We start from the raw sequence: 20,795 nt of genomic DNA, 5'->3' as shown, positions 1-20,795 counted from the left end.
CTCGATTTACCGGTCAATCTACGTTCCTACTCTCACCTATGGTCATGAGCCTTGTTTAGCCGCGCGTCAATATGAAGTTACTGTGCTGGTGTTCTATCAAATAATGCTACCTATCAGATTGTACGGTGTTCTGCCTTTGTTTACTGTCCATTAAAATAGAAATCACTGTGTAGCATTTTCCATCGACAAACGTGCAATATCGATCACGAATGATATATGCAGAGTTGACCCGTACATCTAGCGGGCAGAGAGCCAAAACTTCGCCGGCGCCTTTAGCATCGCCTTAAATACGGTCGAGCCGACGCTGGAATAATATATCACAGGGAGTGTTAATAATGAAGCAACACTGGTATATTGGTGCATACAATGTAATGAAGCAACAAGAGTACTGGTGCGTGCATGCAACATCAGACCAGCTGTTACAAGCGGGTTATACAAAAACAGCGTCCGAATAAATCCGCGGGACGAGCGAATAAGCGCACAAGCCATACTGAAAAGATTCAATACTGCAATTGGTCGTCGAGGTAGTCCAGAACGCGCTCCCCACTGAGTCTCAAAAAGGGGAAAGCCCTGCATTTTTTCATGAACGTAGATGTATTATTCCACATAGCTCTCTCTATGTACTCCCAAAATCTGAGGCAGCCGCTGAAGACGAGGTGGCTTCATTTTGTTTTCAAAGAAAATGCTCCCTCAACTCTACAGAAATTCGTCTATGTACTTACGCACTTCCTATACTGTTTACTCAGCTCTTACTGTGATTTTCTGGAGTAAAACTGGGGACATCAGAGACTTATTTTACATCTAATGACCATCAAGGATACAAGGACTATTAGGTCTATACAATTTAAAAACAAACAAAAAAGTATCAAGATGATTAAAAAAAATTTTTTATTGTATACGGGTGGTTGACGTGAACTCAAATCCAAAGTGGGAAATTTTTTTTTTCTAAAATGCATGTCAAATGTCTTATAATTATATTGCTTAATATGTGAATAACTCAAAACTGAATGTGTCCCTTTCTAATTCCTTATTAATTTAGCATTTTATTAACTTTTTTGTGTGGTAGTCCCAAAAATTGTCCACCGGTGTGACAACATTTTTTATGTTAATATTCAATTCAGAGATTGTGTGACAGATAATACAAATATGCACAATCCTAATCAATTTGTCCTAATTACATTCCCACATCAAAAGTAACCAATAAAAATTCACAATCATGTTATTATCCCACTATAAAATGTACACATAGGGACTTTACCCAAACGTCTGGATTATATTCATTATCATTTGTATAAAACCTAATGAAGTTTCATTCCATCCTTATATGTGCACAGTGATGATATTATTATTATACTATTCAACACCTTTTACATAAATTTGTGCATTTAAATGCCTTTTCCACTTATAATTCAGTTTGTCACACCACAGGACATTTCGTCACACCATTGGACAACAAAAAGTACCAGTATGCCCTTGTTTTGTACAAAGTCACATTTATTATTTCTTGTTCAGATAATTAAAACAATTCATTAAAACAAAGGTACAACTTCAAGTTCAAATGTGTTTTGTACAATAAAGTCAGAAGAAAGAAGAAGAAACCAACATTCCCATAAAAAAGACCTGGGAGCTATCGTAACATTTAGCAACATAACATTAACATGTAAACAAAATTCACCTGGCTTATTACTTGTTCAAATTTATTTTAAAATTCACTAAAATAAAAAGGTAAGCTTTAAGTTATAGGGCCACCTTGTCACATTTCATAACCATAAATGGAATTGATCAGAATAAAACAGCAAAACATCATGTGGTTCATAAAAATAATTCATACAGAATAAAACAGCAAAACATCCTGTGGTTCATAAAAATAATTCATACAGAGTACACTGTGAAATACAAAAAAGAAAAAAAGTAGTGTTTTAGAGTTTAAGGACTCATCCTCCTTTCACACCTCATTGAACAGCAGCCAGTCATATTTGGTGAGTTGGGCTGCACGCTGGTGGGGCTCTGGCTCAGAGATGACACTGACAAGTTGGTCCTTGCTGTACATAATGCAGTCTCGCCTAGCAGGCCACTTGAATGTGTTTTTCCTGCCAATTTGCACCATGCAATTGACCTCAATGTGCTCAGCATTTAGTTGTGTGATCTGACCAACAAATGGCTTCTTGTCATAGCGGACAATGACGAATTTCCCTACAGTGTACTTGTCGTCAGACTTTTCCTCCTCTTCCTCTCCACTACTGGGACTCTCAGGCTGGGTCTCTTGGACTTCACAGGCAAGCCTCATCTTGCTTGGAGAGAAGCAGTTACACATCTCTGGGTAGCGGCAGAAACAGCTTAGAGCCCTATAGAAGATCTCTCCAGCAGAGAAGGAAAGTATTTGGTGTGTGTTTAAGATGCCAGGTACTTTCGGGACAGAAGGTGGCAACATCTCGTTGAACACCTGGATATCTGCCTCATCGATCCATTTGAATTTTATGTTTGGGACCTCTTTTCGGGCTAGGAACTCATAGAGGTCCTTAGGGCTTTGTATGTCTTGCCCCCCATGGACATGGTTATCTGCCATGCGTTTCACTGATCCCCCAACTCCATCGGGTGCACCTTTCCCATGGGCTCTCTCTGAGTAATTCCAGGTGATTCGTTTCAGTCTCCATGTGTAGGGTACACTGCTCAAAAGGTAACAATTTGCCTTGTTTCTGTATTGGGTGACTGGACCATCACTCAACACATGAAGCGTGTCAATCTTGTGCCCAGAGTTTGCAATCATTTCCTGTACCACTGGTTTTCAGCGGAATATGAGGAATGCGGCAAAAAAGACCGCACCTCTCTATCACTAACAGTTTTTAAGATAATTACACATGTAAAAGTATGCAATTTTGGGCGGTACCGCCCAATCCGTTCCCATAACATTTCTATTCATATCGCATTAAAATGTACGATCTCAAGAGCTTAAAACAGCTAACTGAGCTAGCAATGACTCTCCTCTTCCTGATTCGCGTCAGCTATGACATCAGCATGATATGATTAGTTTCTAAAGCTGTCAATCATCTCACGTGAACCAACCAGACCATAAGGCTGTTCTACACATCTCTTCATCTGATTCAAGAAGCTAATAAATGCAGGATTCAAATATATCTGGTTTGTTCGTGATTTCTGTCTGATTTTGGTTATTTTATAGGAACAAAGAATGTTTACATCCACTGGTGTGACAGTCATGTCCACCAGTGTGACACTGATTTCATGTCACACTACAGGACAGTGCTGTCACACCAGTGGACATTTTCAAGATTAAGGCCAGTTTGCGGCCTAACTGTATGAGACACAGTCTTCAATCCTGACTAACAGTGTTAAGATTTACATTATTTTCAATAGTCAATAAATATAAATTGCTGAAAATTTTCAGATCAATACTTAGATTATGTCACACCAAAGGACAGCGTAATGGATCCCATTTCCAACAGTGCATGGAAATAGCAATATTATGAAAATATTTTAAACAGAACTCACCTTCTGGGCAGTCCATGTACTCCAGTGAGGTCTACTGTGCTTCCTGGATGAAGAAGGGCCCTTCTCAGTAATAAGGTGCCAAAATTAATGCCCGTTTTATATCTACAGAATGGCGTCACACCAGGTGGACACCACTTTTGCGGACAAAATGTAATGTGTCACAATTATTCTAAATGGAGACCTTATGACTTATAACCTTTAGTTTCATTAAGTTAACACCTCTATAACATCTATTCAAGTATTTTAATGTATTTAGACTTATTTTTCATTTAATTACAGTAATTTTAAGATAAGCAAAGCTACCCCGGACAGTCACACCAGAGGACAAATGTCCTACTCCGCAACGTCCCAAAACACAAAAAATTGAGTTAATGGCTAATTTACAAGTATACCATTTCAAGTACCACCAGGTAGACCCATTGTTTCTGACTGTAACAGTGAGACATATTTCACAGCAGAGTATCTCAAACACTTTTTAAATCCTCTATCGACCAGACACCCCAGTTATCTCAAGGACACGTACGATTTCATTGAAAAAACCAGCAAGCTGAACGTTCCTCCCAACGCTTTTCTCTTTACTATCGACATTGATAGTCTGTACACTAACATTGACACCGTTGTAGGCCTTCAGGCCGTACAGAAATTCATGACCAAATATCCTGATCCACACAGACCAGATAAATACATTCTACAACTATTAGAGATTAACCTGACAAAAAATGATTTTGAATTCGATTCTAAATTTTATCTGCAAACAAAAGGGACAGCTATGGGGAAGAAATTTGCCCCCTCATACGCAAACATTTTCATGGCGGACTGGGAGGAATCGGCCCTTAACACCACTGTTGTAAAACCTGATGCATACTACAGGTTTCTGGACGATATCTGGGGTGTATGGTCTCACTCGATGGAAGAGTTCATTAAATTCACTGAGCATCTTAACACTCACCAGGCCTCCATAACGATCAAATTCACTGTGCACCCAGAGGAAGTCAACTTTTTGGATGTTGTGTCATATAAGGGACCTAAGTTCACATCCACTGGAAAGTTGGATTTTAGAGTCTACTTTAAAGAAACTGACACACACGCCTTGTTACACAAAAACAGCTTTCACCCGAATCACACGTTTCGAGGGATAGTTAAGTCACAGCTACTTCGCTTCAAGAGAATCTGTACTGAACAATCTTCCTTCTTCTCTGCTACAAAAACACTCTTTTCAGCTCTCAGAGAACGGGGATACTCTCGCACGTTTCTCAGAAAAACACTCAAAACATTTGATCGTCCGAAACCTATAACCACAGTTGACACGACTACCAAAAACAAAATAATTCCTCTGGTGACACATTTCTCAAGCCTCAGTATTGAACTCAACCAGGCCATTAAATCTAATTTTCAAAAGTTCCTCACACCCACCAAGTACTTGCAACATCACAGACCCATCGCTGCTTTCAGACGGAATGAAAACCTACTCGACAGATTGGTCCAGAGCAAATTGGCCCCACCATCTACGAGTAGCCGTGTTGATAAATGCAAGTATTTCATTCCGCTCAGATGGGTGAAGAACAGATTTAATGGCCAGATTTTCAAGTTGTCTCGTACCCCCTCACATGACTGTACCAATTGTGTATATTTGATCTACTGTCTCAAGTGTCAGAAGCAATATGTAGGACAAACCAAGAACGAACTGCGTGTTAGAGTTTACCAGCATGCTCATAATATTGTCCACAAAATTGAAAGACATAGACACTTGGTCAAACACTTCATGCTTCATGGCCTGGAGGCCCTGAGAATTGCAGGACTCCAAACGAATCCACTCTGGACCCTCCAGGAACGTCTATGGGTTGAGAGGATGTGGATTAAACGTTTGGATGTCCGGTATCCCAGGGGCCTGAATGAGACATAGATCACTTTCCCTCTCAAGATCTTCCTCTTTACACTTTGCTCTTCTTATAGGCTACCCTTCTCTTCTTTCTGAAAATTAAAAAAACACTCTTCATACTAACGCTACACTCACAATGAATATGTAGGTAATAGAGACTAGTCTGGTGTTGAATGGGGTGTGTGGGTGTGTGTGGTTGTGTAGTTGTGTGTGGGGAAAGTGCTTTGTGCTACTAGGAGCGGTCAGTGGCCGGAAGGACCGTGCACAGCCGGGTTCGGACCTTAGGCCTGAACTTTGGAGTTTTTGTCCCATTATCTAGCCAGTGCCTCCGTCTCTGAACTCCTGGTGGACGTTGTGCTGACCCTTTGCATGACACACGTTCACATCTCACCTACTCCATCACTATTGACATCATGATTTCTCACTATTTAATTAGGTCCATTTGACAGAAGAAAGAAGAAAGAGAAGGGTATTGCCATATTTAATAGTGTATTTTCATATTAAAAAATATATACATCACATGTGCCAATGATACAAATCATACATACACAATTTAAAAAGAATTCATTGCACAATTTGTGGATATACACATACATACATATATTTACACATGAATCTACCATTATTAATTAATACACACACAAATAAATACCATATACAAATAAATATCTGCACAAATACAACTAAAGAGTTCATAAGATACGACCACACAGTCTATCTATAGTATAATGTATAAATAAATATATACTCTTTTCATTTTGACATATAAATATATACAAAGAGATCACATACGGTCCATATTTTAATAAAAATAACCTTGAAAATCAACTAGTCACTATAATTGAACTATATGTTCATTAGATGTTGCAGATATTTGTTGATTAAAATAGATGGATGTACATTACATTTCATTTTTATTTCACCTCATAACCTACAAAATCAGTGTTATTAGAGGTTTATTTACACCATTTTACTCATACATATGAGTTTGAGGTCTATTTAAAATATTTAAAAGGACAAAAACCTCAATATAAGTAATAATTACAATTATTCCACGTAAATATATACCAAAAAGAGCTTTTATAAATTATACAGTTAGCTTAAATAATTATTTCTACAATAAAAACACTCCCAGAAAGGCTATATTGAGATTACAATTGGTTTTAGAATTATTTCATACAGATACACATCTCCTTTCACCATATTTATTTTTGTACATTCATCTATTTACTAATTAAAAATATTTACACTATTAAAATGAGGAATAAAATGGATCTTGAGATTATTATACTGCCCATCACATTTATTTGGCAACTGCAATTCATTTAAAACTAATTTGGAGAGGAATATATTGTGAAAACAACTTGTCACAGGATGAAAACAACCTTCAGAACAGTATAGGTTTATTATTTATCACTTACAAAACTCATAACACGATTTCAACTCAATTTGACAATACACAAACAAGTCTTTTATCCTTAAAAAAGATTTACATACATTACAATAGCTTATAAATATTTTTAAACAGCATTTTTCTCTTCTGAGGTAATCTGAGTGGAAAAACGAGGGTCGATGACGTCATCGACGAGAGCCGTCGCCACGAGGTTGATAGAAATAAAATAAAATAACATACTTACAAGTTACAGACACATATTTCTCCACATCAACAGTGTTTCTCATACTCTCAGGTCCACATACGTACCTTTTTCATAATTTTGCAACCTTGGTTCGATTTTATATTACACTTTTCATCCTGTGACACGTTATTTCAATGTAGCTCTACCATGTGCGCGAAGAAAGAGGTCTACTTACACTTAAAAAATTATAACTTGAAAACTACAACTCTTTTTACAAAAATATTTTTACACAGTCCAAAAGGATCATAGTCACTATTATTTCGCTGAAGCACAATATTTAATTTGACGACTTAAAGCTTAATTGACACTCTTTTCAAAAAATTCTTTTTTTCAAACTCACGTCTTTAAAAAAAAAGGGGGCGCGCCCCGCGCGCGCTCTCACTCACACTTCACTCAGCTGAACGTGTCACTAGAGAAACCTCTCGTCCATTTTAGAACTAAAAAACAGTTATTGATCATTGATTACGTATATACATATTGACTTTCATATAAATATATATTATTACATAGCATAAGCCTAGTTTTTATATCTTTTAATTTTTTGGATTTTTTATTTTTATTATATTTTATATACAAGCCTGCCTGAAGAAGGTGCAGAAGCCACCGAAACGTCGCGATAGGCTTGATTCTTTTGATTCTTTTAATTTTCTTTGAATTTATATACATATATATTATTATTATTATACCTTTTTTATATATTTATAGAGCTAGTATGGACGTCTTTAGAGGCCGTGTGAGACAGAGAAGTACTCCACGTTTGAGACTCGGACTTAATTCCAGTAGCTCCCCATATAGAAACAACTACTTACCTCTCAATCATAACACCATCCATGAAAATGGACCGAACACCCCCTTTGGAGAAAGGGGTAGAGAAAGAGGGAGAGAGAGAGTTAGACCCACACGTGATGATGACCATGGCTATGGTCGTCGCTCACGTGGGGCCTCGTTCGATTTCAGAGCACCCAGGTCTGCTCATAATTCTAGTTCACGCTCTAGAGACAGATTTAGACCAGTCAGAGATCCAAAACGATCTCCTGGTAGATCTGATCACTTTCCAGTGGTTGCAGGCCCATACAGACCTCCCACTGAAGACTTTGCACTCACTCACTTAAACGAGGGGAAACGTAATCACAGAAACAAACGGAGGGGTAAACGAAACAACAGGGCTCCTATCACTGATCCACAGTTTTACGAACACGCAGAGCGTGAATTTTTTGAAGAAGTGGTTGAGGAGGACTGGCACCCCCCTCAACAACAAACACGTTTTGCCAATCATAGATCGGCACCTCAGCAGAATTTTCAGAGAAGGAGCTCTGCATATAGTTTCCCATCACACTCATCCTCAAACAGGGGTAATAAGAGGGTCTCCTTTGTGAACCATGGAGGTAGATTTAGGGATGTAGACATCTCCATAGGTGGGGCGAGAACAGCTAGAAACGGAGAGAGAGAGAAAAACAGACCTGCTCGTTATTTCCCCAGAGAAAGAGAAAACTCACAGGTTAGACCCAACACACATAGAAATGCACAGAGGAAAGAGTACATCCCAGCCCAGCCGGAGCTTAGAAACACTATAAAATCATTCTTTGACATCATCAAACTGGTACACCATCTCAACAAAGTTACCACAAAAGTGAACGACAATCGACCAGTTACCTTTCGTAGACTCACTCAGCTCCTTATTGATACCATCAGGCCAGCGTTCCCTGGACAGGAAGTCCATACGATGTTGGAGGGAAACGCCCTGAATTGGTCTCATAACGCGCAGCAGATCCTTGAAGAGCACTATGAAACTTTGATAGAAGAAGCGGTACAGAATATTCGCAAACAAAACAATCACGCTGAGTGGCCTAAGGCTTTCGAGATAGCAACCGGCTGGGCTGAGAAGAACTATGTTTCACGTATTTCGAGAGAGTCGATAGAACAGGCGCAGGCACTGATCGTGGCAGAAATGCCAGGCACTTCAGTAGCACCGACCACAATGCCCACACACAGACTATCATATGCGGAAGCAGTGACACGAGGTAGACACATATCTACAACCAGTGTGACCACTGCTACCGTACACACTTCAATTGTGCCGCCACCGCCAGTGACTCGTATCGTGACCCCTGAAGCCCCTTTAGTGAGTGCTACTACAAGACACATTGAGATACAGACATCACCCCATCTGTTCGAGAGAGAACCAATAACGGTGACCACCTCCTCTCCAATCAGGAGGGAGTGGTCTTTCGAAGAGGAAGCCCCCCCGGTGGGTCTTCACCGACTGCTCCAGCCCATACAGGCTGTTGAGCTCGCGCCTCTAGAACAGCGTCCTCATAAAAGGACACATAGGGTCTTGCATTGCACTCCGTCACCTTGCGGACCCCTGGATACTCCACCCCCGGCTGCTTGTGTCCCAGAAACACGTCTGGGCTCTGCGCAGCAACCGGTGGGGCCCCCAGTGGGTCTGCAGGCGCCAGTGAGTGAGTCTGATTCACCTCCTCGCCCTCACCAGTTGCCAACGTCCCCTCAGGGCAGTGAGCTTCTTTTCTCCGACCACTCAGAACCGCAGGGCAAAATGCCCTCACCGCTTTCCATATTTTTAAATGAGATTGAGCGTTTAGATACCTCCAGTAGAGCCACAGAACCAGCAGCAGAGCACCAGGCCTCCATTGCAGTCACTCATCCAGTCCCTAGCAGTGAAAGAGTGAGACTTCGACCCATACCGGTCGTCGCGAACACACCACCTTCACCGCGTGATAGAGAACTTGGGGAAAATTCACCCGTTCTGGGGCAAAAAAGCCCACTAGGTCTTCCAAACAGACACGCGAATACCAAAAAGAAACTGTCCGATTGGAATTTAACAATTAGCAGTAAATATGTGATAGTGGGTGATTCGAACGTCTGCAGATTTCCAGCTTCGGGCTGCCCTGACTTACAAGTAGAGAGTTACCCGGGAGCTAAATTCCAGCATGCTGTGAACTTGATGGAGAAAGCAACCATTCGAGTGGTTCCTGAGAAACTGATCTTAGCTTTCGGACTCAACAATAGACAACAGAGGTACCGAATGACAGCAATCAGAGAATTACAAAAAGCGGTTAGAGTGGCGAAAGAAAGATTACCTGACACTGAGGTCCTCATTCCACTGATTAACTTCTCCAGAGTCTTGCCCGTAGGAGAACAGGGGATGATGGAGCACTTGAATATGCACATTAAGAAACACTTGAGTTTTATCCCGATATTGTCATCAGAGCTTTTTCATGTCGGTGAAGATGGTATTCACTGGAGGCCGGCGACGGCAAGAGCCATGCTCCAGCACTGGATGAAGGCTTTAAACTGTCCACCAGCACTAGCCCAATAGGAGGTTCTAATAAACTCATTGTGAACTTGTCTCGTTCATTGATCCTCAGTGATACCCAAAACTCTGTGTTACTTAAAGGTCTCTCTTACATTCCCACTCCGCAACGTCCCAAAACACAAAAAATTGAGTTAATGGCTAATTTACAAGCATACCACCGTAGAGTAAAGTTAGAAACATATTTTGAGAGAAAGAAAAGTTCGAAAAAGAAATTGCCATTCACTCAGGCCTCAGACTGGACGCCTCCTCTCTCTAGTCTCCCTAGGGAGATTTCGAAGCTCATTAAAGCAGATTACTACGCGTACAAGAGTCTCAATTGGGGTTTAGTAGAAAAGAATAATCTCACAATTGAAGAAGTTAGAGCATTAAAAGAATTGCAGAAAAATAGGGACATCGTAATCAAGCCGGCGGATAAAGGGAATGCAGCAGTCATTTTAGACAGAGACCAGTACGTCTGTGAAGGAGAGAGACAACTAGCCATCAGGGAACATTATCGGCCTTTGAAGGAACCGATATATCCTCAGACCGTAAATGAGATTAGAGAGATTCTAGAAGAAATGTGTTCAAAGAAAATTATCAATAGTGCACAGAAGAGATACCTAATAGGAGATAGTCCTCCAAGAGCTAGAAGATTTTACTTACTCCCTAAGATCCACAAAGAACCAAAGAGCTGGAGTATACCATTTCAAGTACCACCAGGTAGACCCATTGTTTCTGACTGTAACAGTGAGACATATTTCACAGCAGAGTATCTCGAACACTTTTTAAATCCTCTATCGACCAGACACCCCAGTTATCTCAAGGACACGTACGATTTCATTGAAAAAACCAGCAAGCTGAACGTTCCTCCCAACGCTTTTCTCTTTACTATCGACATTGATAGTCTGTACACTAACATTGACACCGTTGTAGGCCTTCAGGCCGTACAGAAATTCATGACCAAATATCCTGATCCACACAGACCAGATAAATACATTCTACAACTATTAGAGATTAACCTGACAAAAAATGATTTTGAATTCGATTCTAAATTTTATCTGCAAACAAAAGGGACAGCTATGGGGAAGAAATTTGCCCCCTCATACGCAAACATTTTCATGGCGGACTGGGAGGAATCGGCCCTTAACACCACTGTTGTAAAACCTGATGCATACTACAGGTTTCTGGACGATATCTGGGGTGTATGGTCTCACTCGATGGAAGAGTTCATTAAATTCACTGAGCATCTTAACACTCACCAGGCCTCCATAACGATCAAATTCACTGTGCACCCAGAGGAAGTCAACTTTTTGGATGTTGTGTCATATAAGGGACCTAAGTTCACATCCACTGGAAAGTTGGATTTTAGAGTCTACTTTAAAGAAACTGACACACACGCCTTGTTACACAAAAACAGCTTTCACCCGAATCACACGTTTCGAGGGATAGTTAAGTCACAGCTACTTCGCTTCAAGAGAATCTGTACTGAACAATCTTCCTTCTTCTCTGCTACAAAAACACTCTTTTCAGCTCTCAGAGAACGGGGATACTCTCGCACGTTTCTCAGAAAAACACTCAAAACATTTGATCGTCCGAAACCTATAACCACAGTTGACACGACTACCAAAAACAAAATAATTCCTCTGGTGACACATTTCTCAAGCCTCAGTATTGAACTCAACCAGGCCATTAAATCTAATTTTCAAAAGTTCCTCACACCCACCAAGTACTTGCAACATCACAGACCCATCGCTGCTTTCAGACGAAATGAAAACCTACTCGACAGATTGGTCCAGAGCAAATTGGCCCCACCATCTACGAGTAGCCGTGTTGATAAATGCAAGTATTTCATTCCGCTCAGATGGGTGAAGAACAGATTTAATGGCCAGATTTTCAAGTTGTCTCGTACCCCCTCACATGACTGTACCAATTGTGTATATTTGATCTACTGTCTCAAGTGTCAGAAGCAATATGTAGGACAAACCAAGAACGAACTGCGTGTTAGAGTTTACCAGCATGCTCATAATATTGTCCACAAAATTGAAAGACATAGACACTTGGTCAAACACTTCATGCTTCATGGCCTGGAGGCCCTGAGAATTGCAGGACTCCAAACGAATCCACTCTGGACCCTCCAGGAACGTCTATGGGTTGAGAGGATGTGGATTAAACGTTTGGATGTCCGGTATCCCAGGGGCCTGAATGAGACATAGATCACTTTCCCTCTCAAGATCTTCCTCTTTACACTTTGCTCTTCTTATAGGCTACCCTTCTCTTCTTTCTGAAAATTAAAAAAACACTCTTCATACTAACGCTACACTCACAATGAATATGTAGGTAATAGAGACTAGTCTGGTGTTGAATGGGGTGTGTGGGTGTGTGTGGTTGTGTAGTTGTGTGTGGGGAAAGTGCTTTGTGCTACTAGGAGCGGTCAGTGGCCGGAAGGACCGTGCACAGCCGGGTTCGGACCTTAGGCCTGAACTTTGGAGTTTTTGTCCCATTATCTAGCCAGTGCCTCCGTCTCTGAACTCCTGGTGGACGTTGTGCTGACCCTTTGCATGACACACGTTCACATCTCACCTACTCCATCACTATTGACATCATGATTTCTCACTATTTAATTAGGTCCATTTGACAGAAGAAAGAAGAAAGAGAAGGGTATTGCCATATTTAATAGTGTATTTTCATATTAAAAAATATATACATCACATGTGCCAATGATACAAATCATACATACACAATTTAAAAAGAATTCATTGCACAATTTGTGGATATACACATACATACATATATTTACACATGAATCTACCATTATTAATTAATACACACACAAATAAATAAATACCATATACAAATAAATATCTGCACAAATACAACTAAAGAGTTCATAAGATACGACCACACAGTCTATCTATAGTATAATGTATAAATAAATATATACTCTTTTCATTTTGACATATAAATATATACAAAGAGATCACATACGGTCCATATTTTAATAAAAATAACCTTGAAAATCAACTAGTCACTATAATTGAACTATATGTTCATTAGATGTTGCAGATATTTGTTGATTAAAATAGATGGATGTACATTACATTTCATTTTTATTTCACCTCATAACCTACAAAATCAGTGTTATTAGAGGTTTATTTACACCATTTTACTCATACATATGAGTTTGAGGTCTATTTAAAATATTTAAAAGGACAAAAACCTCAATATAAGTAATAATTACAATTATTCCACGTAAATATATACCAAAAAGAGCTTTAATAAATTATACAGTTAGCTTAAATAATTATTTCTACAATAAAAACACTCCCAGAAAGGCTATATTGAGATTACAATTGGTTTTAGAATTATTTCATACAGATACACATCTCCTTTCACCATATTTATTTTTGTACATTCATCTATTTACTAATTAAAAATATTTACACTATTAAAATGAGGAATAAAATGGATCTTGAGATTATTATACTGCCCATCACATTTATTTGGCAACTGCAATTCATTTAAAACTAATTTGGAGAGGAATATATTGTGAAAACAACTTGTCACAGGATGAAAACAACCTTCAGAACAGTATAGGTTTATTATTTATCACTTACAAAACTCATAACACGATTTCAACTCAATTTGACAATACACAAACAAGTCTTTTATCCTTAAAAAAGATTTACATACATTACAATAGCTTATAAATATTTTTAAACAGCATTTTTCTCTTCTGAGGTAATCTGAGTGGAAAAACGAGGGTCGATGACGTCATCGACGAGAGCCGTCGCCACGAGGTTGATAGAAATAAAATAAAATAACATACTTACAAGTTACAGACACATATTTCTCCACATCAACAGTGTTTCTCATACTCTCAGGTCCACATACGTACCTTTTTCATAATTTTGCAACCTTGGTTCGATTTTATATTACACTTTCATCCTGTGACACGTTATTTCAATGTAGCTCTACCATGTGCGCGAAGAAAGAGGTCTACTTACACTTAAAAAATTATAACTTGAAAACTACAACTCTTTTTACAAAAATATTTTTACACAGTCCAAAAGGATCATAGTCACTATTATTTCGCTGAAGCACAATATTTAATTTGATGACTTAAAGCTTAATTGACACTCTTTTCAAAAAATTCTTTTTTTCAAACTCACGTCTTTAAAAAAAAAGGGGGCGCGCCCCGCGCGCGCTCTCACTCACACTTCACTCAGCTGAACGTGTCACTACAGAGAAACCTCTCGTCCATTTTAGAACTAAAAAACAGTTATTGATCATTGATTACGTATATACATATTGACTTTCATATAAATATATATTATTACATAGCATAAGCCTAGTTTTTATATCTTTTAATTTTTTGGATTTTTTATTTTTATTATATTTTATATACAAGCCTGCCTGAAGAAGGTGCAGAAGCCACCGAAACGTCGCGATAGGCTTGATTCTTTTGATTCTTTTAATTTTCTTTGAATTTATATACATATATATTATTATTATTATACCTTTTTTATATATTTATAGAGCTAGTATGGACGTCTTTAGAGGCCGTGTGAGACAGAGAAGTACTCCACGTTTGAGACTCGGACTTAATTCCAGTAGCTCCCCATATAGAAACAACTACTTACCTCTCAATCATAACACCATCCATGAAAATGGACCGAACACCCCCTTTGGAGAAAGGGGTAGAGAAAGAGGGAGAGAGAGAGTTAGACCCACACGTGATGATGACCATGGCTATGGTCGTCGCTCACGTGGGGCCTCGTTCGATTTCAGAGCACCCAGGTCTGCTCATAATTCTAGTTCACGCTCTAGAGACAGATTTAGACCAGTCAGAGATCCAAAACGATCTCCTGGTAGATCTGATCACTTTCCAGTGGTTGCAGGCCCATACAGACCTCCCACTGAAGACTTTGCACTCACTCACTTAAACGAGGGGAAACGTAATCACAGAAACAAACGGAGGGGTAAACGAAACAACAGGGCTCCTATCACTGATCCACAGTTTTACGAACACGCAGAGCGTGAATTTTTTGAAGAAGTGGTTGAGGAGGACTGGCACCCCCCTCAACAACAAACACGTTTTGCCAATCATAGATCGGCACCTCAGCAGAATTTTCAGAGAAGGAGCTCTGCATATAGTTTCCCATCACACTCATCCTCAAACAGGGGTAATAAGAGGGTCTCCTTTGTGAACCATGGAGGTAGATTTAGGGATGTAGACATCTCCATAGGTGGGGCGAGAACAGCTAGAAACGGAGAGAGAGAGAAAAACAGACCTGTTCGTTATTTCCCCAGAGAAAGAGAAAACTCACAGGTTAGACCCAACACACATAGAAATGCACAGAGGAAAGAGTACATCCCAGCCCAGCCGGAGCTTAGAAACACTATAAAATCATTCTTTGACATCATCAAACTGGTACACCATCTCAACAAAGTTACCACAAAAGTGAACGACAATCGACCAGTTACCTTTCGTAGACTCACTCAGCTCCTTATTGATACCATCAGGCCAGCTTTCCCTGGACAGGAAGTCCATACGATGTTGGAGGGAAACGCCCTGAATTGGTCTCATAACGCGCAGCAGATCCTTGAAGAGCACTATGAAACTTTGATAGAAGAAGCGGTACAGAATATTCGCAAACAAAACAATCACGCTGAGTGGCCTAAGGCTTTCGAGATAGCAACCGGCTGGGCTGAGAAGAACTATGTTTCACGTATTTCGAGAGAGTCGATAGAACAGGCGCAGGCACTGATCGTGGCAGAAATGCCAGGCACTTCAGTAGCACCGACCACAATGCCCACACACAGACTATCATATGCGGAAGCAGTGACACGAGGTAGACACATATCTACAACCAGTGTGACCACTGCTACCGTACACACTTCAATTGTGCCGCCACCGCCAGTGACTCGTATCGTGACCCCTGAAGCCCCTTTAGTGAGTGCTACTACAAGACACATTGAGATACAGACATCACCCCATCTGTTCGAGAGAGAACCAATAACGGTGACCACCTCCTCTCCAATCAGGAGGGAGTGGTCTTTCGAAGAGGAAGCCCCCCCGGTGGGTCTTCACCGACTGCTCCAGCCCATACAGGCTGTTGAGCTCGCGCCTCTAGAACAGCGTCCTCATAAAAGGACACATAGGGTCTTGCATTGCACTCCGTCACCTTGCGGACCCCTGGATACTCCACCCCCGGCTGCTTGTGTCCCAGAAACACGTCTGGGCTCTGCGCAGCAACCGGTGGGGCCCCCAGTGGGTCTGCAGGCGCCAGTGAGTGAGTCTGATTCACCTCCTCGCCCTCACCAGTTGCCAACGTCCCCTCAGGGCAGTGAGCTTCTTTTCTCCGACCACTCAGAACCGCAGGGCAAAATGCCCTCACCGCTTTCCATATTTTTAAATGAGATTGAGCGTTTAGATACCTCCAGTAGAGCCACAGAACCAGCAGCAGAGCACCAGGCCTCCATTGCAGTCACTCATCCAGTCCCTAGCAGTGAAAGAGTGAGACTTCGACCCATACCGGTCGTCGCGAACACACCACCTTCACCGCGTGATAGAGAACTTGGGGAAAATTCACCCGTTCTGGGGCAAAAAAGCCCACTAGGTCTTCCAAACAGACACGCGAATACCAAAAAGAAACTGTCCGATTGGAATTTAACAATTAGCAGTAAATATGTGATAGTGGGTGATTCGAACGTCTGCAGATTTCCAGCTTCGGGCTGCCCTGACTTACAAGTAGAGAGTTACCCGGGAGCTAAATTCCAGCATGCTGTGAACTTGATGGAGAAAGCAACCATTCGAGTGGTTCCTGAGAAACTGATCTTAGCTTTCGGACTCAACAATAGACAACAGAGGTACCGAATGACAGCAATCAGAGAATTACAAAAAGCGGTTAGAGTGGCGAAAGAAAGATTACCTGACACTGAGGTCCTCATTCCACTGATTAACTTCTCCAGAGTCTTGCCCGTAGGAGAACAGGGGATGATGGAGCACTTGAATATGCACATTAAGAAACACTTGAGTTTTATCCCGATATTGTCATCAGAGCTTTTTCATGTCGGTGAAGATGGTATTCACTGGAGGCCGGCGACGGCAAGAGCCATGCTCCAGCACTGGATGAAGGCTTTAAACTGTCCACCAGCACTAGCCCAATAGGAGGTTCTAATAAACTCATTGTGAACTTGTCTCGTTCATTGATCCTCAGTGATACCCAAAACTCTGTGTTACTTAAAGGTCTCTCTTACATTCCCACTCCGCAACGTCCCAAAACACAAAAAATTGAGTTAATGGCTAATTTACAAGCATACCACCGTAGAGTAAAGTTAGAAACATATTTTGAGAGAAAGAAAAGTTCGAAAAAGAAATTGCCATTCACTCAGGCCTCAGACTGGACGCCTCCTCTCTCTAGTCTCCCTAGGGAGATTTCGAAGCTCATTAAAGCAGATTACTACGCGTACAAGAGTCTCAATTGGGGTTTAGTAGAAAAGAATAATCTCACAATTGAAGAAGTTAGAGCATTAAAAGAATTGCAGAAAAATAGGGACATCGTAATCAAGCCGGCGGATAAAGGGAATGCAGCAGTCATTTTAGACAGAGACCAGTACGTCTGTGAAGGAGAGAGACAACTAGCCATCAGGGAACATTATCGGCCTTTGAAGGAACCGATATATCCTCAGACCGTAAATGAGATTAGAGAGATTCTAGAAGAAATGTGTTCAAAGAAAATTATCAATAGTGCACAGAAGAGATACCTAATAGGAGATAGTCCTCCAAGAGCTAGAAGATTTTACTTACTCCCTAAGATCCACAAAGAACCAAAGAGCTGGAGTATACCATTTCAAGTACCACCAGGTAGACCCATTGTTTCTGACTGTAACAGTGAGACATATTTCACAGCAGAGTATCTCGAACACTTTTTAAATCCTCTATCGACCAGACACCCCAGTTATCTCAAGGACACGTACGATTTCATTGAAAAAACCAGCAAGCTGAACGTTCCTCCCAACGCTTTTCTCTTTACTATCGACATTGATAGTCTGTACACTAACATTGACACCGTTGTAGGCCTTCAGGCCGTACAGAAATTCATGACCAAATATCCTGATCCACACAGACCAGATAAATACATTCTACAACTATTAGAGATTAACCTGACAAAAAATGATTTTGAATTCGATTCTAAATTTTATCTGCAAACAAAAGGGACAGCTATGGGGAAGAAATTTGCCCCCTCATACGCAAACATTTTCATGGCGGACTGGGAGGAATCGGCCCTTAACACCACTGTTGTAAAACCTGATGCATACTACAGGTTTCTGGACGATATCTGGGGTGTATGGTCTCACTCGATGGAAGAGTTCATTAAATTCACTGAGCATCTTAACACTCACCAGGCCTCCATAACGATCAAATTCACTGTGCACCCAGAGGAAGTCAACTTTTTGGATGTTGTGTCATATAAGGGACCTAAGTTCACATCCACTGGAAAGTTGGATTTTAGAGTCTACTTTAAAGAAACTGACACACACGCCTTGTTACACAAAAACAGCTTTCACCCGAATCACACGTTTCGAGGGATAGTTAAGTCACAGCTACTTCGCTTCAAGAGAATCTGTACTGAACAATCTTCCTTCTTCTCTGCTACAAAAACACTCTTTTCAGCTCTCAGAGAACGGGGATACTCTCGCACGTTTCTCAGAAAAACACTCAAAACATTTGATCGTCCGAAACCTATAACCACAGTTGACACGACTACCAAAAACAAAATAATTCCTCTGGTGACACATTTCTCAAGCCTCAGTATTGAACTCAACCAGGCCATTAAATCTAATTTTCAAAAGTTCCTCACACCCACCAAGTACTTGCAACATCACAGACCCATCGCTGCTTTCAGACGAAATGAAAACCTACTCGACAGATTGGTCCAGAGCAAATTGGCCCCACCATCTACGAGTAGCCGTGTTGATAAATGCAAGTATTTCATTCCGCTCAGATGGGTGAAGAATAGATTTAATGGCCAGATTTTCAAGTTGTCTCGTACCCCCTCACATGACTGTACCAATTGTGTATATTTGATCTACTGTCTCAAGTGTCAGAAGCAATATGTAGGACAAACCAAGAACGAACTGCGTGTTAGAGTTTACCAGCATGCTCATAATATTGTCCACAAAATTGAAAGACATAGACACTTGGTCAAACACTTCATGCTTCATGGCCTGGAGGCCCTGAGAATTGCAGGACTCCAAACGAATCCACTCTGGACCCTCCAGTATCGTCTATGGGTTGAGAGGATGTGGATTAAACGTTTGGATGTCCGGTATCCCAGGGGCCTGAATGAGACATAGATCACTTTCCCTCTCAAGATCTTCCTCTTTACACTTTGCTCTTCTTATAGGCTACCCTTCTCTTCTTTCTGAAAATTAAAAAAACACTCTTCATACTAACGCTACACTCACAATGAATATGTAGGTAATAGAGACTAGTCTGGTGTTGAATGGGGTGTGTGGGTGTGTGTGGTTGTGTAGTTGTGTGTGGGGAAAGTGCTTTGTGCTACTAGGAGCGGTCAGTGGCCGGAAGGACCGTGCACAGCCGGGTTCGGACCTTAGGCCTGAACTTTGGAGTTTTTGTCCCAAAGCTACCCCGGACAGTCACACCAGAGGACAAATGTCATGTTTAAAACTAAATATTTACATATTTTAATTATAATACTCATTAATTACAGATGTATTAGTTCTAGAAGATTAAACTGTATATAACAACAGACATTTTAATGAAATATTATACATTTTTATTAATATTTGTCACCATGGACGCAAAAATGTAGCGTCAAGTCAACCACCCATATGTCAATTTACATTTAACAAACGTGTACAAATACACAATATACAAATAGTACGATATAAAGAAAACCCTTTATACACCTTCCATATTTAAAAGCTAAATAAGAGACACATTGGCACATTATGTACTTCAGGACGGTCGGATGTCGCTGTAGACGGCAGTGAGGACAGTGCAGGTGATGCTGAGGACAGATTAACCACTGAAGTTTTAGAGGATTGAAGGGGTACATTTGATGATGAGCATATTTGTAAGTTAGCTTCTATAACGTATCCCCTGAGAACAGTTTTGCTGCAATTGGGACAATGATATATATAACTATATATGCTTTTTCAATATATGATAATACGTTTTACCACTTATTTCAATGTCTTGACTTAACGCTGACCGAGTTTGGTGGCAGCGATCGGATTAATTCTCTAAGAGGAATATATCAAATTCCAGAGCATGCCTTTCCAAACAACCCATAATAGCTGACTTCCTGTTGGGCTGGCGTAAAACTTAGAGCATGAAAGTTGTTCAGCCCGATGAGATCTAAATGTGTACCGAGTTTCATATTATTACATGCAAGCATGTGTTATATATGGACAAGTGTTCGAATCC

The 20,795-nt window shown here is 40.5% G+C and overlaps 1 protein-coding gene across 5 annotated transcripts in view; it reads right to left on the bottom strand.

The window, feature by feature from the left end:
• The window catches only part of kcnh1b (potassium voltage-gated channel, subfamily H (eag-related), member 1b), a 126,308-nt gene that overhangs the window by 100,830 nt on the left and 4,683 nt on the right, over positions 1-20,795 (bottom strand). Inside the window, exon 1 of one of the 5 annotated variants that reach the window (XM_079593075.1) lies at positions 3,508-3,576. The exons of the other annotated variants lie outside the window; for them this stretch is intronic. The gene's annotated coding sequence lies outside the window, so the exon portion shown is untranslated. Of the gene's footprint in view, positions 1-3,507; positions 3,577-20,795 lie in introns of those variants that run through there. 5 annotated transcript variants of the gene reach the window in all.

This window comes from Phoxinus phoxinus (genome assembly GCF_949152265.1).
Source record: "Phoxinus phoxinus genome assembly, chromosome: 20".
Classification (NCBI taxonomy): Eukaryota; Metazoa; Chordata; class Actinopteri; order Cypriniformes; family Leuciscidae; genus Phoxinus; species Phoxinus phoxinus.
The sequence above is the reverse complement of the archived record's forward strand: the minus strand, read 5'-3'. Positions and strand labels throughout refer to the sequence as shown.